The sequence below is a fragment of the Epinephelus moara genome, chromosome 2, assembly GCF_006386435.1.
Source record: "Epinephelus moara isolate mb chromosome 2, YSFRI_EMoa_1.0, whole genome shotgun sequence".
Classification (NCBI taxonomy): Eukaryota; Metazoa; Chordata; class Actinopteri; order Perciformes; family Serranidae; genus Epinephelus; species Epinephelus moara.
The window spans coordinates 5,819,086-5,839,809 of record NC_065507.1 but is presented as its reverse complement, the minus strand read 5'-3'; positions in this window follow the sequence as shown (position 1 = coordinate 5,839,809).

Genomic DNA, 20,724 nt, shown 5'->3' with positions numbered 1-20,724 from the left:
TGATATTTTCACTGGTATCGTACAGTGGGTCCCAATTTTGGTACCGTGACAACACTAATCTGGAGGGGGTTCATCTGCAAAAACTAATGAAAAACTAAACAGCGGCATTCGGTATTCGGTACTCGGCCAAGCGTTTAATATTATTCGGCTTCGGCCACAGATTTTCATTTCGGTGCATCCCTAGACTGATTGAAGCAGCAGTAGACCAGCAGCTTCTGTGCTAAGTGTGCTAAAATTGCTGTTTTTGTCAATGGAGTCTGGTGGCTTTGAAGACAACACATTTTAAGTGGTTAAAGCACCTTTTGTTGCTGACCCCCACCCACAGCAGTACATTACTTAGCTTATGTGTTGGACTCCAGCCTGCTTCTCCAAATTGAGGGTGTGATGACTGACATCTATTGTGTGTAATATACTGTCTTTTGAAAACTACCCCATCCAACCCCACTTCAAAAAATCCAAATTATCCCTTTAAAATTTCCTTTTTTCTTTCCATTGTGTTAACTTGTGATTCACTGTATTTTGTAACCTATTTATTTGCCTGATTTACTAATTTATGACTTTCTGAGGTGTTCGTGCTGACAAACAGGAGCATCCTCGCTCATGAAGTGCTTTTAACTGGATTTTGCCTTACGAGTGTTGCAGCTGACCCTGCCTTAGTAGAAGATATGAAGCACCCAGTTCTAGCTCTCTGTAGTGAAACTGTTTGTCAGTTGTGTCAGATTGTGCCGAATGTTGAAGCTGTTACAGTTATTTGTTGTGAAGAGATTTTATTTTGCTGAAGGAATCCGTGTATGTGAAACAGAAATATGACACAGCACATCTTGTCTTATCTACTGCTGCATATATTGCCACCGTGACATAAAATATTTGCAAATTATTTTCTTGCTTTAACAAGATCTTTATCATGTTTTAATAACATGTTTTTCTTGTCATTACTTTGTCACTTTATCTAATGATACAAAACTACTCAAAATCAACGTATCTCATTAAAACAAGAAATGTTTCTTCTTATCACATAACATAGAACAAGAAAAAGATCTAGCCGATGCCCAAAGAGCGGACAGTGTAGCCTACAATCAATCAGGATTATTTTAGTGTGAGTGTTGGAGATATCGGCCGTAGAGGTGTCTATCTTCTGTCCAGTATGATAGAACGAGATGGCACTCTTAACTAGGCGCTGTGGTTAAACAAAGTTGGGTTGAAGTCAAAAATCCAGCATTGGATAGATGTTAAAGTTTGGTTGGAAATGAAAATCAGGTTGATGTCAAAGCCCAGTGCTGGCTTGACTTTCAGTGCTGGATAGACATTGCATTGTGGTTGAAATTCAAAAGAAGATATCCGTCTAAACCCACGGTTGGGTTGACGTCAACTTTCCAACACTGTAAAAACGTTGAAATTTGGTCTAAAATGAAAATCGGGTTGATGTCAAAACCCAACGTTGGGTTGACATCGACTTCAGCATTGGACAGATGTTGAATTTTGGTTGAAAATGTATATAAATTTGAATGTCAAATCCAATGTTGGGTTGATGTTAACCTTCCAACATTGGATTTTTTGTTTCAGTGAGACGTTGATTTTGTGTAATAGTGAAAAGGTTTTGAAGGGTATGATGTTATTGCACAAAACGTTCCTTGTAAAAAAAAAAAAAAAAGTGGTATGTTCCAGCTGGCACTGGACGTCAGTGTGATGTCAGAAGTGTGTTGGACTCTAACATTGACAGACATTCCAGGTTGACGTCGTAAATTTTGGTTGGAAATGACGATGGGGTTGACATCAGCCTTTAACACTGGTGGGACATTGCATTGTGGTTAAATTTCAGAAGAAGATATTAGTCAAAGCCCACGCTGGGTTGACATCAACCTTCCAACACTGGAAAGACGTTGAAATTTGGTCTGAAAGGAAAGTTGGGTTGAGGTCAAAACCCAACGATGGCTGACATCAGCCTCCAACGTTGGACAGATGTTGCATTGTGGTTGGAATTTAAAATGTGAAACCCATCAAAGCCCAACATTGGGTTTACATCAACCTTCCAGCATTGGATGGATGTTGAATTTTGGTTGTAAATGGCGATAGGGTTGACATCAAAGGCTAACGTCGGCTTGACATCAGCCTCAAACACTTGATAGATGTTGCATCATGGTAGAAACTCAGAAGAAGATCATCGTCAAAGCCCACTGTTGGGTTGATATTCCAGCTCTGGAAAGACGTTGAAATTTAGTCTGAAACTAAAATCTGGTTGATGTCAAAACCCAATGCTGGGTTGACATCAAGCTTCCAACATTGGACAGACATTGAATTTTGGTTGAAAGTGAATATAAATTTGAATGTCAGAACCCAACAATGGGTTGATATTGACCCTCCAGCATTGGATATATGTTAAATTTTGGTGGGAAATGAAAATCAGGTTGATGTCAAAGCCTAACGTTGGCTTGACATCAGCCTCCAGTATTGAATAGATGTTGCATCATGGTTGAAATTCAGAAGACAACCCACTGTTGGGTTGATGTCAACCTTCCAGCACTGGAAAGACATCGAAATTTGATTTGAAATAAAAGTCGCTTAGACGTCAAAACCCAACGATCAGCTTCCAATGTTGGATAGAAGTGGCAGTGGGGTCGAAATTTGACATCAAACCTTCCAGCATTGAAAGGATGTTGGATTTTGGTTGAAAATTAACATAAATTTAAATCTCACAACCCAACATTGGGTTGATGTCAGCCTTCCAACATTGGATTCTTTGTTTCAGTTAGACATTGATTTAAAGGTGCTGATATAACACAAGATGAAGGATGTGATGTTATTGCACAAAATGTTCCTTGTAAAAAAAGTGTTGTGTATTAATAATGAAAAATATGTTGTTATGACATTAACAGGATCTACTTAAAGCAAGACATGCTGCCGTACTTATTTGCTTTATTCAGTAGTAGATATTAGACGTTACATTATTCATGAGAAAAACTGCACAGTGCTGTTTGTCTTTGGAACCAAATGTTAGTTAGAGCAGCCAGTGTTTTATAGACAGTGACAATATAGACGTTAAAGCTATTTGTGATAGAGAAGTGTATGACGTTGTACAACTGTAATCCTGTTCTCTGTCACCTTTGCTCTGTTTTCACCTTCCTCCTCTTCTTTTCTATCAGATCCTGTGTCTGCTGTTTATCTAAACTGTCACTGTTAGCACACGTTAGCACGATGAATCCATCTCCATCTGCTCGCACACAGTGTCACAACCTTCTTCTCAACATTTGCTGGTTGTTCCTGAGCATATTTGCAAAAACAATAAACTTCCCAAACATGAGTTATTAAATCTTCAACTGTTGTTCACACTCATTATTTTCTTGGCCTGAGGTGGGCGATACGCTTTACAAGAGGCTGGTGAGCTGCTCGCTTATCTTTTATGAGATTTCACTTTAAATTTATCCCAGGCATGTTTTAACTGTCTGGAGGTTCACCAGAAATGTACTCAGCCTCTTTGGGGTCATTTATGCATTCCATATTATGTTGTTTTTTAAACTCCGTCGTATGGACATTTCACATTTGCTGTGCTCTATCGGCTCCCCAGCAATTTGCTATAGCCTGCAAACTTGTGGTTCACGTCCAACAACAACAGAAAGTGTGCAGATGAAAACCTTTTAATACTCCATAATAATAATCAGACCCTTTCCTTGGAACAGTTTCTGTTAAGCTCCACTGCTCTAACAACAAAGGGGGAGTCAGCGGGTGTTAGAGGGTGGCTCTGCATTGCTGAGAAATCCTCTTAAATCGGATTTACACATGAAACTGTAAGCAACACTTCGAATTAGTCAAGCTCTGAGGCATACAGATGAATAAGTGTAATCAAAGATTAACTGAGATCACTTTTTGATAGAGTATTTGTATTGTTTAAGAATACACACACGGAGTAAATTGGGTTATCGTTGTCCTGTTCTGACCTCTAGTACAGTTAGATTCATGACAGTCTCTCCTGAAGTCTCACTGCCTGGGACCTCGGCTGGGCGTGGCTTCTGAGCATCTCATTACTCACCTCCCAGCTGCTCTGTGTCAAGGTGATAGGCACCTACCTCTCCTGCAGTGTATATATACCTGGCCTTTCTCTCCATTCATCGCCAGTTCATTATTGTAACCACGTGTGCCCGGCCAGACTCAGCCCTAACTCTTAATCGGCTCCGATCCTCTCCACCTGGACATCCACTGACTCCCCTGGCCTAGCCTTGTGTTCCTCTCATCCACACCCCTCCTTACTGCCTGTCTCTGGATAATAAACCAGTTAACTTGTACCCCTGTCTTTGGTCTGCATTGTGGGTTCAGGAAGGAGCCTGCAGAGGCAAGGCAAGAGTCCCTCCTATCATTCAGTGAACACACATTAGAACAGGTTAACGAATGTCCCCAGGTGTGTGTCATTAACCCTCAGCAGACTGCGGAGGTTTCAGGGTACTGTTATCATTTTGGCACTCTTCATTTAAAAACTTTTATGTTTTATCTAAATCACGTTATTTAAAAAGAATGTCATTATTCGTCAGTGGACACATTAGAAAGTGTAAATTATGAGGTTTCTGTCAATATTTTTTCATGCTTGTATGATAAAAACTCGTGGAGACATTAATCTAAATAAATGTCATATTTATCTAAATCCTGCTGAGCTCTGCTGACGCAGGTTTCAGTGTAGAGGCCCCACTTTCACTTCTAGCAAATTGTGTGCAAAGCATTGTGGGGATTTTGTACCCGCTGAGGATCCATACATGCATCCTTGGAATTTCTCTGTAACAAGGGGCCTGTCCCATTATGCGCGCTTGATCACACTTACGCACTTGGACACTTGACGTGCACGTCCATGTGCTTAGTGTAAGTGTGCAAGTGTGTCCCATTTCTACAACGACCAAAAGTGCAGTGCGCTTGATTTGTACTTTACCCACACTTACGGTAAGACCGCACTTGAGTGGAAGTCTGCCCACAATAGTTCAGTGAGTCTGCCATCATCGGGATTTCGACTGAGATGCCGCCAAAGAAATTTCAATGTAAGAAAAATGTTTTATAAATTTAACTTTATATCATAGTCCCGTTCATATCATAGCATCATGATGGTACATGTTAGGAAGCTTTGTTAATGTGTCTGTGGTGCGGAAATTCACATCAAGCTTTGCCCTGGAATTATTTACTAACCACGGAATTTATCTGAAATAGGGACCATGGAACAAACGTTCCAATTCGGAAAACGATTACCCGTTTACCGGGGCTAAAAATACTGCAGCTGATGGATACAGGTGAGTAGTTTGCTCCATTACTTCTTTTGATTGATGTCTTTATTTCGAACATGACAAATATTATAAAACAGTAGTTAACTTATTTAACCCTTCCCCTTTTATTCACTAATTAATAACCTTTAACTTTCCTTTAGATATCCAACATAGTGTTATATATGCCAGCATATTAACTGACTTTCTTAAATGCATGTAATAGAAATATCATGAATTGTAACAACAATATATATATTCATATCCATATACATACATACATCAGCTCAACATAAATCACAGCTGCAGATCCCTGCTGTTTATTCACACCTTTTTTCATCCCTACATGAAAATTATTTCTTTACATCCTTTTCTAAACTGGATCATGTTTTTGTTCGCGGAGAATAACATCCAATGCGCAATGTAAGGGCCGTTGTCAAATCTGTCCCAATTTCGTTTAAATATCCCTGCGTACTTGGCCACTTAATACGTGCTTGAACACTATAGGCAAATGTACGTTCTGTGTGGCAAAACGTCACCAAAGTGTGTGCGTAACCAAGCGCGCGCGCTCAGCCAAGTGTGGAAAAATGAGACAGCCCCTACGACTCAGTCCTTCGTGAAATTCGGAGGGATCCATGACAATGCAACAGTCCTTTGGCGGGGATCAGTGATGTAGCGTCCTTGAAATGCAGCTGTGAGGATCCTTCCTTGACTTTGAGAAACACCCTTTGTGTCTGTCTCATTCTCATGACGCAATATCTCAAGAAGGCCTTAAGGGACTTTCCTCAAACTTGGCACAAACGTCCACTCGGACTCAAGAATGAATTGATTGTGGTGGTTGAAGGTCACTGGGATCTCATGAAACATGTCATAACTCAAGAATTCTTACGCTAATTTTGACAAAACTTCACACAAATGTCTAACGGGAGAAAATGATGATGTGATGACATTTTATATCCAAAAGGTCAAAGGTCAGCTTCACTATGACATCATAATGTTCTGCATAAACACATTTCTGTCCATTACTTAACGTCATATCTCAGGAACAGAGGAGGAGACATTTGGTCAGACGCTGAATTGGTGACTAATCTTGAAACTGTGCTGATGGTATAGATCTTCTGTGTGTGAAGCATCCATGCTTTCACTGACATGGATGTAAACTATAGGTGCAACTTGACAGGTTTGTGGAGGCATACAACCACTTGGTGGTAATTCTAGTTTCAAAAAAAGACGATCCCATCAGCCATCATCCCATCACCAACCTCAGATGGTGAACATGGTAAACACTATACTTGCACGTTAGCATTGCCATTATAAGCATGATAGCCCCCTGAGTGAGTCCTCATAGTGTAGAGAACAAAGTGCTAAAAAGAGCAGCAGTGCCAGTAAAGCCTCTGTGTAGTGGATGAGCCTCAATTCCTGGAAAGCTATTCAGAGAGCTGTGTCGCTGCATGAATGGGACGTGACCCCCCAGAGCAACAATGATATGTATTAGGACAGATGCAAGTAGTTTTACACACTTGACGGCCGTGTTCTCCCTGCACTTTTATCGTTAGGGAGGATAAGCCTCTAAAGCATCAGCTGACACTAAACTCTAAACTGAAATGTTGCTTCGGTGGTTTGGTAAGCCACTACTCAGTAGCTTTGGGACCTCTGGGATCCATAACTGCCTTTAAATGATGAAATGCTGTAATTCTCCAAAACAATATTGGGCAATTAAATGAATAACTGCAATATCCAATGAAAATGAAATTTCATTACGAGATTCCCAGACTGTTTTAATGTGATTGTGGTTCAGGAGGCGCCTCGTGTCATCATGGGTGACACAGACTGAGTGACATCAGCACCGTCCCCTCTTTCATGTGCAGTCTGAAGACATTCACAGGGACAGAGCATGAGGAAGAAGACATATGCGCATCACCTCTGGATCACTGGTATGTTGCTCTGCATTGACTTTGCACTGACAGTGGCGGCAGGGCCTCGGCTGAGCGCTCTTTGTGTTTCAGGAGTGTTTGGGTCGAAGCCAGGGCCACCGCCATCCCACCCACATGACCAGACAGACTCACAGTGTCGTTGTAGCAACTGCAACCAGAGGACAAGGAGGGGGCGGTGCTGCTGACATGGTCTAGACAAAGTCACAGGTTGCTATGGTGACAAACCATCCCAGTTTAGCATCTTCATTACTAATACCTTCCTGTAAGAGATCATCTCAGAATAGAACCAAAGTGGGAAACATATTGAAGACTTGTATGCAAGTTGAAGAAATGCTCATTTGCTGAAATTCAACTGACGCACAAATAAAAAATCACATTCAACAGTAAAAATACTGAGTTTCAAAGTTTATTCTTGACCTTGGAAACTGCAGTTAAACACAGTCTCACCTCAGGGGCCATTTGGTAGCTGTTCTGGAGCTTTCAAATCGAAAAAATTAAACCTGAACATCTATACATGTGCAGGGGTGTTTCTGGGGTTTGAAGACAGCAGGCATTTGTGTGTTAGAAATGTTAGTAGTTGTGAGTAACTACACTGCTCAAAAACATTAAGGGAACACTTAATGACCACAGTCTAACACCAAGTCAGTTCACCTTCAGGGATTGTGAATCAGTTTCAGCTGCTTTGTTGCAAATCAAAGTGACAACAGGTGCAACGGAGAGGCAAAAGCAAGACAAGCCCCAAAAAGGGAATGGTTTTACATGTGGTGTCCACAGACAGTTGCTCTCTCCTTATCCTTCCTGACTGATTCTTGTCTAGTTTGTTCTTCTGCTAGTGTCCTTGTCACTACTGGTAGCATGAGGCCATACCTGCAGCCCAGTCAGGTTGCACAGGTAGTCCAGCTCCTCCAGGATGGCACATCCATACCTGAAGGTTTGCTGTGTCTCCCAGCACAGTCTCAAGAGCGTAGGAGATACTCAGAGACACGAGGAGAGCTGGACAGGGCCGCAGAAGGGCATCAACCCAGCAGCAGGACCGGTATCTGCTCCTTTGTGTGAGGAGCACTGCCAGAGCCCTACAACATGACCTCCAGCAGGCTACTGGTGTGCATGTTTCTGACCACACTGTCAGAAACAGACTCCATGAGGGTGGCATGAGGGCCCCACGTCCTCTAGTGGGACCTGTGCTCACTGCCCAGCACCGTGCAGCTCGATCAGCATTTGCCAGAGAACCAGAACTGGCAGGTCCGCCACTGGCTCCCAGTTCTTTTCACAGATGAGAGCAGGTTCCCACTGAGCACATGTGACAGACCATGTTTCAACAAATTTTAAAAGCATTCATGATTTCTGTTATTTGATATACTATTACTGTGTTGTTGAATGGCATTACATTTGGCAAAGAGCGCATTAGGACTTGTTTAGGACTCAAAACTTAATGACGTGGGACTTTTGAGTCTTGACTAGGGACTTGAGTGCAAAGGCTTGAGACGTACTTGTGACTTGCAAAACAGCAACTTGATCCCACCTCTGTTCAGGAGTAAAGCAGTTACAGATGTGGGCACAGATAAGGAGAATATACCCAATAACTGGGTGGAGACCACGTTCCAAAATGAGCAACAGGCCGGCTTTCTCATAACATATACAGGAATGTACCAAGAGCTCCCAGAAACACAGGGTACGTTGGGAATCGGCCAGTAGACCTGTCAGGTGCAGCCCTCTGGGAGTAAGGTAGATTCAGGTTGATGTGTTGTTGTATCGGGATTATGAGAGGCCAGCAGCTCTGTGTACTTAGCACCGCAAATGACAAACAATCAAACACGAATCCCGTCAATAACCACTGACTTAAAAGAATCACATCAACAGAGAACAAGCAGTGGTGTCACTTGGATACCTCCATCCTGTTCCACACCACAGAGTTAATCAGCCGTGTTTGCTGCAGCAGCCACTCGGCCTCCTGACTGCCAGCATGCAGCCACAGTTTTTGTGGGCAGTAAATGCATTAAAAGCTTTGTTTCACATCAGCATCAGTCTGCAGCGCAGGCTAATTTACATGAAAACCACATGTTCTTCGTCCTCGACAGGTTATGCAATCTCCTCTCATCACCCTCCCCTCACACACACACACACACACACACACACACAAATGCATCCGTCCCTAGTTGTTTTCCACCTCCGTTCTCTGTCTAACTCTTGTTTTCTTTCCTTTCTTACATAATAAAATTCAGACACACACACACACAGGCCTGCAGCTCTGAGGACATACATGTCCGAGCAGACTGCCCTTCAAAGGACAAAACCTGAGACACAACCCCAAAAGGTATTTTCACTGACATTCAACAGTTTCGTCTATTTCTGGACACCTTATTACCTCAAAATATGCCACTAGGAGACATTTGGAGTCGTTCCCCTGACAGCCTCCCAATGGTTTTAACCATAGACTATAAAAATAATGGTCGTAGCTACCGTGACGTCACCCATTGGTTTGTGGACTCCTGATCTGAAACCTCAAATTCGTCATTTTGGCTGCTGCCATCTTGGTCTTTTTCAAAGCCAGAAGTGACCATATTTGGACAAGAGGTTGGAGCTGTGGAGGTGGATGTGACCGAGAAGCTGTGGACACTATCAGCAGACGGCTTGTCACTCAAGGTGGCCTCGCCCTTAAATTTGCATTATTAGTTAAGCCTCTATAAAATGTAAACGGGTAAGTTATAAAAAAAAAATTCACCCCCATACAGTTGTCATAAATGTCGAAATTAGCTATGGAAACAAAAAACTTTTTCGTACCAGGCTGCAAACATGTTTATTTCTGTTGTAAATTTGGGCATTTTAATATGGTGGTCTATGGGGATTGACTCGCTCTTGGAGCCAGCCTCAAGTGGCCGTTAAAGGAACTGCAGTTTTTTCACTTTTCGCATTGGCTTCATTTTTCAGCCTCTGAGGTTGTCCCTTGTTGTGTACCTGAGGTCACAACAAAGGTTGTGTTTAAAGATAGGTGTGGGCTGATTTAGAGTGATCTCATCCCAAGACAGTCTCTAGTTTTTGCTTCAAATGTCAAAACCAAGTGGCAACCTCAGGTGCTAAAAATGAAGCCAAAAACTCACCTGAGGCTGGCTCCAAGAGCGAGTCAATCCCCATAGACCCTATCCGTCTATCTGACCCTTTCCCCTAGGTCTATGGGGATTGAATCGTCCTTGGAGCCAGCCTCAAGTGACCTTTCAAAGAAGTGCAGTTTTTGGCTTCATTTTTAGCCCTGGAGGTTGCTGCTTGGTTTTAACATTTGAAACAAAAACTAGAGACCATCTTGGGATGGGATCACGCCGCCTCAGCCCACACCTATCTTTAAACTCAGCCTTCGTTGTGTAATCAGGAACACACCAAGCAACAATCTATCAGGCTGAAAAATGAAGCCAATGCGGAAGTGCCAAAAACTGCAGTTCGCTGAATGGCCACTTGAGGCTGGCTCCAAAACAGAGTCAATCCCCATAGACCACCATATTAAAATGCCCAAATTTACAGCAGAAATAAACGTTTACTGCCTGGTACAAAAAAACTGTTCTGTCTTTATAGCTAAAATCAACAGTCATGACAACTGTATGGGGGTGAATTTTTTGGGACGGTCCAAAGTATAGGCTAGTATATTTGAAGGCGGGGCTGCTTTGGGTGACAGGTGGTCTGTGAGGCATCACCACAGTCTGTGAGTCAGATCCACCCCTCATTCAAATATGGTCACCTCTGGCTATAAAAAACCCAACACAAGATGGCAACGGATGCAATGCCAAAATTGAGGCTTCAAAACAGCAGTCCACAAGAAGCAGCTACGTCATAGTAGCTACATCCATTCTCTCTGCAATCAATGCTACACACCTACAAACTTTTAAGACTGCATCTTGCACAGCTGTGACCCTATAAGGTCGATGAAATCTGCCCACAGTCATATAAATACCTGGCAAAACCTCTTCTGAGGTAGTTCCTGCTACAATTAGTGTCTCCAGGACCACATTTAGCCATGATACACACACACACACACACACACACACACACACACACTCACAAGGTAAAAACAATACCAGCCCCGCTGTCGTGGCTGGTAATCATCTCGGGATGATGTGGCCGGCCAGAACAAACAGCTCAACAGAGTGTGGTCTCCTCTAAAAACCAATCTGTCCGGGGTAATGAAATCAGTTTATGCAAATACTTTAAAATGGCTGCTCACACACGGAGACAGATTACTGTTAAAACCAAAACAAGCACAGAAACAAGAACTTTTTGTGCTTAATGCAGTGAAGTTATGAGTGTTGTGCTGCGTCTCTCTGCCAAGGTGACAAGCACATTTTAGCTGAAATCTACATTAGAAGCTTTTTAAAAAAAATATGCCTGATGTTACGCCTCCAAATATCAACTGTAGTGAAGCTGCTGGAGTTACATAATACAGCTGACAACCTTCTTTAATGACATGCAGACAAAGCCTTTTATGAGCCTATTAGGACAATTAACCCTTTAATGATCTGCTCAGCTGTTTCCTAGAGCACATTTTGAGTCACTATATCTTAGTGAAAAATGTGCTGAACTTGACCCAACCCGGCTGAGCTGACTCTTACATTCCTAACACAGTTTAGGTATGATAAAAAAAAACTTTCTACTAGATGTTGTGTGTCTCTAAATAGTCTGTCGTTTCAGTTCAGGTAGGCACGTTTATTTGACATGTTATAGCTACAGAAGTCTAACTTAAACAGATTTATGTGACTTTATATAAAAACTAAAAATATTATAAGATTAAAACTTAAAAAAAAAAAAAGTTCAGCCAAACGGTGTCGGTGGCGGTGTCATTTTATGTTAAAGGTAGTGAAACTAATCTAATGTGATTAAAATTGACTATTTGCTTCGAACAAAAAAAAATTCTGATCATTTATTGTTGTAAAATGAATGTAATGTAATGAAATAATTTTTATTTATAAGTATTATTTTTGACTGTCTAAAGCAATGCTGTGGTGTTTTATGGTAAAGGTAGTTATGCTAAGGTAATAAATTTACAATTTTCATGAAATTAAAAAAAGGATGAATATCCACAGTTGTTAATACTATATATTTAATGTTATTTCATTATATATTTGATTAAAAAAAAAAGCAATATAATTTTTCACCATTTCTGAGATGAAGTATTTTAGTGGTAAATATCAAGAATAAATAAGTGGACATTATACTAGTACTGGTAATACTAATAATTTCATAGTCACAAATTGAAATATGTTGGTATAATAAAATATTATAAGCATTATAACAGTATGTGGTTTGTATGTTTGGTTTATTTTACAAATAAATAGAATAAAAAAATAAAATAAAAAATAAACAGAAAAAGATAAAAAAAAATATTAATTATAATTTCTGTAATTATTGCCCCAAGATAATAAAGAAAAATGCAAAGAAAAATATTTCCATTGCTTTTTTCTTCGTAAGGACATTAAAAAAATGGGTTCTGTTAAAATAAACAAACAAACAAACCCATTGACATTTGTTATTATTGCCCCAAGAAAATAACAAGTGTCGATTGATTTTTTTTCTTAGTGAGGACATTAGAGGGTTAAAGTAAGGAACCTGCTGTCACAGGTTCAATAGTACCAAACCTGTATCACCATGCTGCACTACAGTGCCCCCTAGCGGCTCATAGGCAAGGCAACTTTACTTGTATGGCAGCTTTTAAACTCAGAGGAAATTCAAAGTGCTTCACATGAGCTAAAGAATGCATTAGGATCTGATCTAAATCACACATGTGTATATTTATAGACATAAATATATAAAACATCTCATACTGCATGTGATTAAAATTGTTAAGCTCTGGTGTTTTCTCTCTCAAATGTTCTTACTGCACTTTCATCCATTTGTCATTTGAGGCTGTGTATTTTGTTTATGATTATTACTGTCATTAAAGCCAAACCACTGCTGATCAAATTTCTTTTAAAACATCATAAAGTGTGTGGTTTATTGATTCAGGGCATAGTGAGGAACGTGTGACACGTGTGAGTCCTTCACCTCTAGATGGCAACACAACCAAACTGCTGATTTAGTGTCAGTTTTTAGAGAGACCACAGGGAGGCAATGCAGGGTAACCTAACAGGGATCCACCTGTTACTGCTCTGAGGAGGAGGCTGAGGAGGACAGGATGAAGCAGAGAGTAGGCTCAGGGTGCTGTCTGCTCAGGCTGTGATGTGTCTTCATCCTGACATACATCACAGAAACAGTGAGGAGGGGCTGTTAGGAGATAACCGTGCAATTGATTTTATGTTTTTGTGGGGTTGAATACTGGCAATTTTTCTGATGGTGCCGGGATTGCTGCCCTCACAAAGTTCAGCTGAAGAAATGCACAAGTTTAAATAATGAATAAGCAATAATTAATAGTAAATAAATCACGACCTCATCAGATATGGAGTAAAACTGAGAGGTGACAAGCAGCCACAGCTGGTAGGGGGTTAACTCCCAGTCCAGCCAGTTGTTTGCTGGTAACCAGCTCTCTGCCTGTCTCGCTGTCGCAATGCAGCTAAACCGCTGAGCAGTCAAAACAAGTTCCACAGCTGTATTTGTAACTACAGTCCTCCTCTGCCTAATTAATTCCCCCCGCCTGTGTAATTGGCCCGCGCTGTATTTGTTATTGTGTCACTGCTGAGCTGTGTGAGGCTGGGGAAATCAGCCTTTCATTTGTCAAACCACACCAAACTTCTTTAAATGGTGAATTTAACAGCGCTGCTTGTTCTGGATTCTGTCATTAAGACGTTGTTACAGACGCTGAAGTCATGGGGAATACAAAGGTTGGGGGAAACAATGATAAAACACTTTGCATCATGAGTTAAAAGTGCCAAAAATATGAATCAATATCTGTTATATTTCTACAAAAATATAAATTTAGGCCATTTTTCTGTTGAACTCTGCAATCGAAATGGTTCCTACATTGGTCTTCAAATACTTCATATCCCTTAAATCTGTACAACAAAAGCTAAAAGGTTATGTAAGTAAAAAAAACATAATAATTGAAAACACAAAACATATTGAACCAAAAGATTTCTGAACGTAGAATCATGAACAAAATATTTTCTGACACTCCGTAAGTTATTTGAACTATGTACATTATTTAGTTTTTGAGATATGATGTATTTTCTGAGAAGAGTGCAAAGAAGTCACGATAGATTCATCATCAATTCCTCTGGCGCCACCATGTGTTTTAACTTGGTTTTGCACCCCACGTAATGTAGCACACTTACATCGTTACAAACGTACAGTGTTATGACATGGAAGACGGAAGCGTTCTGCTGCAAAAAGCATGAATGTAATTGCTTTTTCAAAAATTGGCAGCTTAAATATATACAGATATTAGCATCCCTACCTGCTGTTTAACAATTCCCACCCAACTACCACTCTTTTTTCTGTGTATTAGGTACTGAACTGCAGTCCTGAGACAGTTAGCTTTAGCCTAGCTTATCATAAGACACTGCAGCCTGTTTTCATTCTTAAGTCATCAAATACCGCCTCTTTGTCAGTGACTTTGACGTCACATGCCTGATCCTAAAAGCTACCTGTCGCAGCGGTATGATACACGGATGGGCAGTGTCAGTTCGTAATGTGGCCGGACGTAACCTTTCACAGTGTTATTGTACGCCACAGGTTGGCCAAATGGTACCTGTTGCAGCAGTATGATACACAGACGGGCGCTGTCAGTTCATAACATGACGTCGAGGCAGTATGATATGCTGCTGGACGGCATCAGGTCGAAATGCAGCAAGTAAAGGCATAATATAAGGAGCTGGAAAGTCCCCATAGGGCAGGTGTAAGGGGTTGCAAACGGGTCCAACAAACCGTGGACTTTCACCCAGGAGCCCAACATTCGCTTCCCGTATGAATGTAGAGCAAAATCATGATGTTTTGTTCTAAAGCTAACGATGTGCTTTTGTTGCCTCAACCTAACCTTGTGGTTTCGTTGACGTCTGGCATTGGTTGCGGCATTCTGAAACATCAACAGGCAGTATGATACGCTGCTGGAGATCGTCAGGTTGAAATGCTGCCGGTAATGACGCAATTTAAGGTGCTGGAAAGTCCCTATGGGGCGGGTGGGTCCAACAAACCCTGGACTTTCATCCAGGAGCCTGCTGTTCACTTCCTGTATGAATGTGGAACCAAACCACATTACACCTAACCACGTGCTTTTGTTTTGTAAAGGTAACCTTTTTGTCTTGTTGACCTCTGGCGTTGGTTGCAGTGGTCTGGAACGTCAACAGCAGATGGAGGATGTAGACGTGAAAGGCCACTGACAAAGTGGTGATATGTGACGACTTGGGATAAGAACGTGATATCCCCACAGTTGCGAAATGGATGCATTTGAAACATGAGCATCTCTTTGTTCTTTTGTATTCTGAACTGCGAAGCTTGTCCTTACCAGTATCTTACAGTATTTGTTGATATCAGGAGACGTAGAACCCTGGGAACATCGGGATGACCCTGAATGCTTCTATCGATATTTCAGGCTCTTTCTCCTTCTCGGCTTGTCTTATTGTGCCTGTATCAGATTTAACGCTTAATGTGCAGCTGTCCTCAGCAGCATGACTCTCTGCTTCCACATAAAGTCAATAGAGTTCTCTTTGTTGTACGAGTTGTTGATTTCCTGCAGCCAATAGGAAATATAACATCGCTGCCTGCCAAAAGAAAACTGAGAGTGACACGTCCCTGCCGTTCCACAGACCTCTAAACAATGCTGGCAACGAAAACGCACACGCGGGACTGATAGGACACGCCTTCACACTTAGTTAAAGTGCTGCTGGTGTGTCTGTGAGCCACACACACACAATACACAACTACACACAACATGTACACATCAACACGCCTCTGGAACTATAAAAGAAATATGCACTTTGGCTCTGTGTGTGCTGTGTGAACTTTAAATGAACACAGTCTGCTCGTCACATGGGGATGTGCACAGATACAGGAACACATTTCTTTCTCCTTCACACACACACACAAACACACCTCCGGGGACTGATACACTAATTTGTGCAAAACATGCTCTGGTAATTGTTGAGGAAGGTTCAGCGGAGAGGTGAATGGCAGGTCAAGTGACAGTCAGCAACCTCAGGGCCGTGAAGTGATCTGACCCGATGCTACTGCAGCCCTGCGGGGCTGACAGCTCAGGTCAACACTAACTCATGTCATGAGTCATAATTTTATGTATAGCATTACAGCATCAATAAATCAATACTTTTCAGATATATTAATATTTATTCTAAACAAATATGACCATTTGCTGCATTCAGGAATCTATATCTGGCAAAGGCATTGTGGAAATACAGAAAAAAAACACTTTTCTCTCTTCAGTAAAGCGGTGATAGAAGGGACAAGTTTTTTTGAGGTAATGTAGTTTTATTTTATTTATTTATTTATTGTTTTATTTTTTTAAACAATATTAAATATTAAAATATAATAATATATATTAATATATAATTAAATATAAAGTATTAGTGTTATTCATACCACAGGAGTAACATGCTTTCTGCTGGTGCCCACCCAACCTGATATTTATATCAGTTTGCACAAATAAATATTATTTTTGAACTGATAATAACTGATTTTATTCATTCATTTATTCATTTTTATTCACAATTTCCTGACAATTTCTCATGTAATCTGGTAACAAATGCAGAGAAAATGTCCAAATGTCCTCCAAAAAACCCCACTTTTTTTTGGAACAGATGTTTTTCAATATATGCTGAATAAAAATAAAAATAATAATAAAAAAATAAAAATAATAATAATAAAAAAATACAAATAATAAAATATTAATAATCATAGTAATAAAAAAATATGAAAATGTAAAGCCGTTGTCTTGGATCAAAATGTCTTTTGAATTCTTTGAATTTCACCATTTGAATGTAACCCAAATTACTCAAAGCATTTATAGTCAATAATTTTTTTTTTTTTTTTTTACATACAGAGTATTTAAAAATGCTCTTCTCTCTCCTGCACAGACAGACGTGAGTTAAGTTTTGCGTCAGTAATGCTTGTTTCAGTGGGTCATCAGGGCGTTGCCTGCAGTCGGCGAGACGTCACCACCATGTGCTCGGGGGCGACCAGCCGGCTTTGACCCTACTCTGGAGAAGGTCCATTTCTGGTGCAGCTCAGCATGGCACAGTGTTCCTTAAGACAGAGAGAAATCAGCGCAGCATTGTTTGACTTGGCGCGGCCAAAAGTGGAAATGGAAGAAGAGTATAAATCACACTTTGTAGTGATAAGTGGAAATTACTTGCTCTATAAAAGTGGATTAGAAGACTTGGAGAACTTAGTAAGTAACTTAGGAGTTCGTCCATATCAGCTACTTTATACAGAGAAAAGTGAGATTGGGCTGATCTGGCACTGATTCTAATCAAGCTGGTTAGGATTTACGAGGCTGCAAATGGCATTACCTTTAATCCTTTACTGGCGTGCCTCCTTACGTCATTTTACGGCTTATTACCAATTGAATTATTACAAACCTACTTATTGGTGTAATCAGCTAATAATCAGAGTTGTTTGATTGATGGAGATCTTAAACAGTCCCAGAGTTCAACATCAGATCAGCAGAGCTAGGACTAACTTGCAGTAACCCATGATTGGAACTGAAGATAGTAGCATGTTAGGGTGCATGTATGTCTGGCCGTTATTTTGCATTTTAACAGATAATGTCTGTGTCTCCCTGTCGTCTTTCCTTTTGACTTTCTTTCCTATTATCAGAAGCACTTTTGTTTCAGCCTGGCTACAGTCGCCATCCTTCAGGCCTCAGCTGGTCTCTGAGATCTAATCAACCAAGGGGGAATGGAAGGAACATGTTAGGGTCCTGATTGGAAATGTGCAGATTAGATAATAAAGGACAGCCTTTGGAGACAACTGTCGGTCCATCCATCCATCCATCCATCCATCCATCCATCCATCCATCCATACATCCACCCACAGTTGAGGCCACGACTTAAATGGAAGCAGTTGTTTTCGTCTCTCTGTCTGTTACAATCACTGGTGAATAGAATGAGAGTCTGTGAGATCTCTATCCAATCATCAGTGTAATCTCTGTGGATGTGATTTATGCAAAACATGAGAGGGTTTTGTTCTCCCAGTAAGTGGCCCATCTGCTCCTTTCTAAACAAGAGATGATGGAGTGAAATCTCATCTCATCCACTGAGACAATAAGTGGCAATTGCTGATGTGATGATCCTGCAGAAAACAAAATAATCTTTAAACCTAAGTGCTGAACTTTTCCTGCAAACTTTTCTGGTGTGACTCAAGGCCACTGCATGTTTCAAATAAATTGAGTAGTACGAGGTGTCGTCCGATGTCTAAGGGCAGAAGTGTTATACTTGCCATACTTAAACAGAATTCAGTTTCCTTTGCTTGTCTTTGTAGTCTCGATGCAAGTTATCATGATTTAACAGTTCTGGAACTGTATGGTGGTGTTCACGATGATGCGTCTTCCTGTTATCCTCTTCACTCTCTAATTTTCTACTCTTATACTCTATCAATGCTGAGTCTATTATCATCTTTACCTTGCTACTTTCTGTTGCCGAAAAGATCATAGCATTAGAGTGGATAGTCTCTGCTGCCCTGCTAGCTGAGCTCAGAGCCTCGTCTATTAGCTTAGCCCCTAGAGACCACAGACAGCTCATCCTTGCTAACTGTGTTATGATGGTTTGTGTTAACTGTTCTGCCTTTGCGCTTGAGGTGTCACTTCAAGAGAGACATTTCAACCTTCACCAAATCTGTTTGGTAGTCCTCTTTGCCTGCCTACTTCCTCTACCCTCACCAACAGGGCTGAACAATGCATATCAAAATAGGGGACTCTGTTAGCTGCAACACTACCATCGGCAGCCACCATTTACTGTCAACCAAGGACCAGAGCTTCTGACATAATAGATAATGGATAATAAAGAGGAACGTCTGCACCTTGGAGACTGATCAGGAAAGCTTGTTGCGTGCCGACATTTCGAAATAACAAAAGACAGCCTGCAGTGTTTGAAACAATCCACCGCAATTGACGTGATTTGTAAAAATGACGGGTGTCCATTTTATGCATTGAGTCGTTTGTTGAGCAAAAGTGATGATTCTCTGTTGGCCAGATCTATGGGCTATGTACCTCAATGGAAAGGGTACCAAAAATGGGGATGGTACAGAACGGTTTCATCGGTACCATCCACAACTTTTCATAGTGGAACAGGAAAAAAAAAGCGTACCGAACTTAAAACCACTGCATCAGTCTAACCCCTCAGCACCTAAGCGTCCAAACTGTGTATCTCTGTCTCCCTAGTTTCTCCTCCAAGTACTCTCTTTTCACTCACACTTCTCTGTGTTGGACTATCAGACGTCCTGGGACCTCTCTGTCTCTCTCTCCCGACTGTCGGCGCCTCACTCCAGATGTTGTGGATCCGGATCTTTGTCCTCCAGGAGATTTAGCCCCTCCTTTTGTCTCTCTCTCTCTGTCCCTTGTTTGCATGTTGTCCTGATCGCTCTCTCCCTCTGTGTGCTTGTTTCCTGTCTCCTATCTGTTGTGAATGGTATGCTTGAGCTTTGGTGTTGTGAGTCAGTGTAGTCTGTCCTCTTTCCAGGTCTCCACCGTGGAGAGGAGGTCGTGTGGCTCAGATCTGTTTGGCAGCACCTGGAAGTTGCTTGAGGTTCATAAATGTTTACAATCTGATATTTTGTCATCCATTATGTAATTTTATATTACAAATATGACATCATCTATGTCTGTTTGAGGTATCCATCCTCAGTTGCTCTTCCTGAGGTGTCTTCTTTCTTCTTTAAAGGGCCCGTCATATGCTGCACAAATTGTAATGCTCCTCAAGGAAAATCACAATTTATAATATTGGGCTATATAAAGAAAATCGTCTTGATGGAACTTGCAGAGTCTCTCCTCGAAAGCAGTCATGGTTTTGAAGTTGTACACTCGTAAAGTGAGAGTGTGTAGAATGAAAAAAAGCTGTTCATTTTCATGAGGTGTAGGGGAACATTTTCTCCTTTGAAACGGAGATGCCTTGTTCATGCCAAAACAAAAAACAATCAGCTATTCAATCACAACTTTGGGGTGGGACTGTGGGGCAGGGCCTAAGCTGCTTTAACACCGCCACGCGGTAACCCCCACTAACAACTGCATACCTGCAAGACAGTTCCCCTCTCGCTTGAGTGCAAGTCAGCTTGTAACTGCATACTGTAGCTAGACAACAGATTCCTATATATTTGGACAGTTTTTCTTCTGAAGTTGGTAAGTTGGTGGAAATGTTACACCAGGCCCAGTTTTTCCTCTGGTTGTCCTTAAAAGATGCTGGCACTGTGCCTCTAGGAATTCAGGCACCAACATTATCAGCTCCTCCATCTTGTCTTCTTTGTGCTTCAGTAATGCATTTTAATCGATTGACTGGGGTAGGCAACAACCGCCAGAAGTTCAACACAGTGAACTCAGTGCGGCAGAGCACATGGGCAGGAACTGCTTCATACCTATACCGCTGTGTTGAAAACCGCTTTCCCTTTGCCGACTTCCCCTTGTTAAAATGACTGGAGGTCGTGAG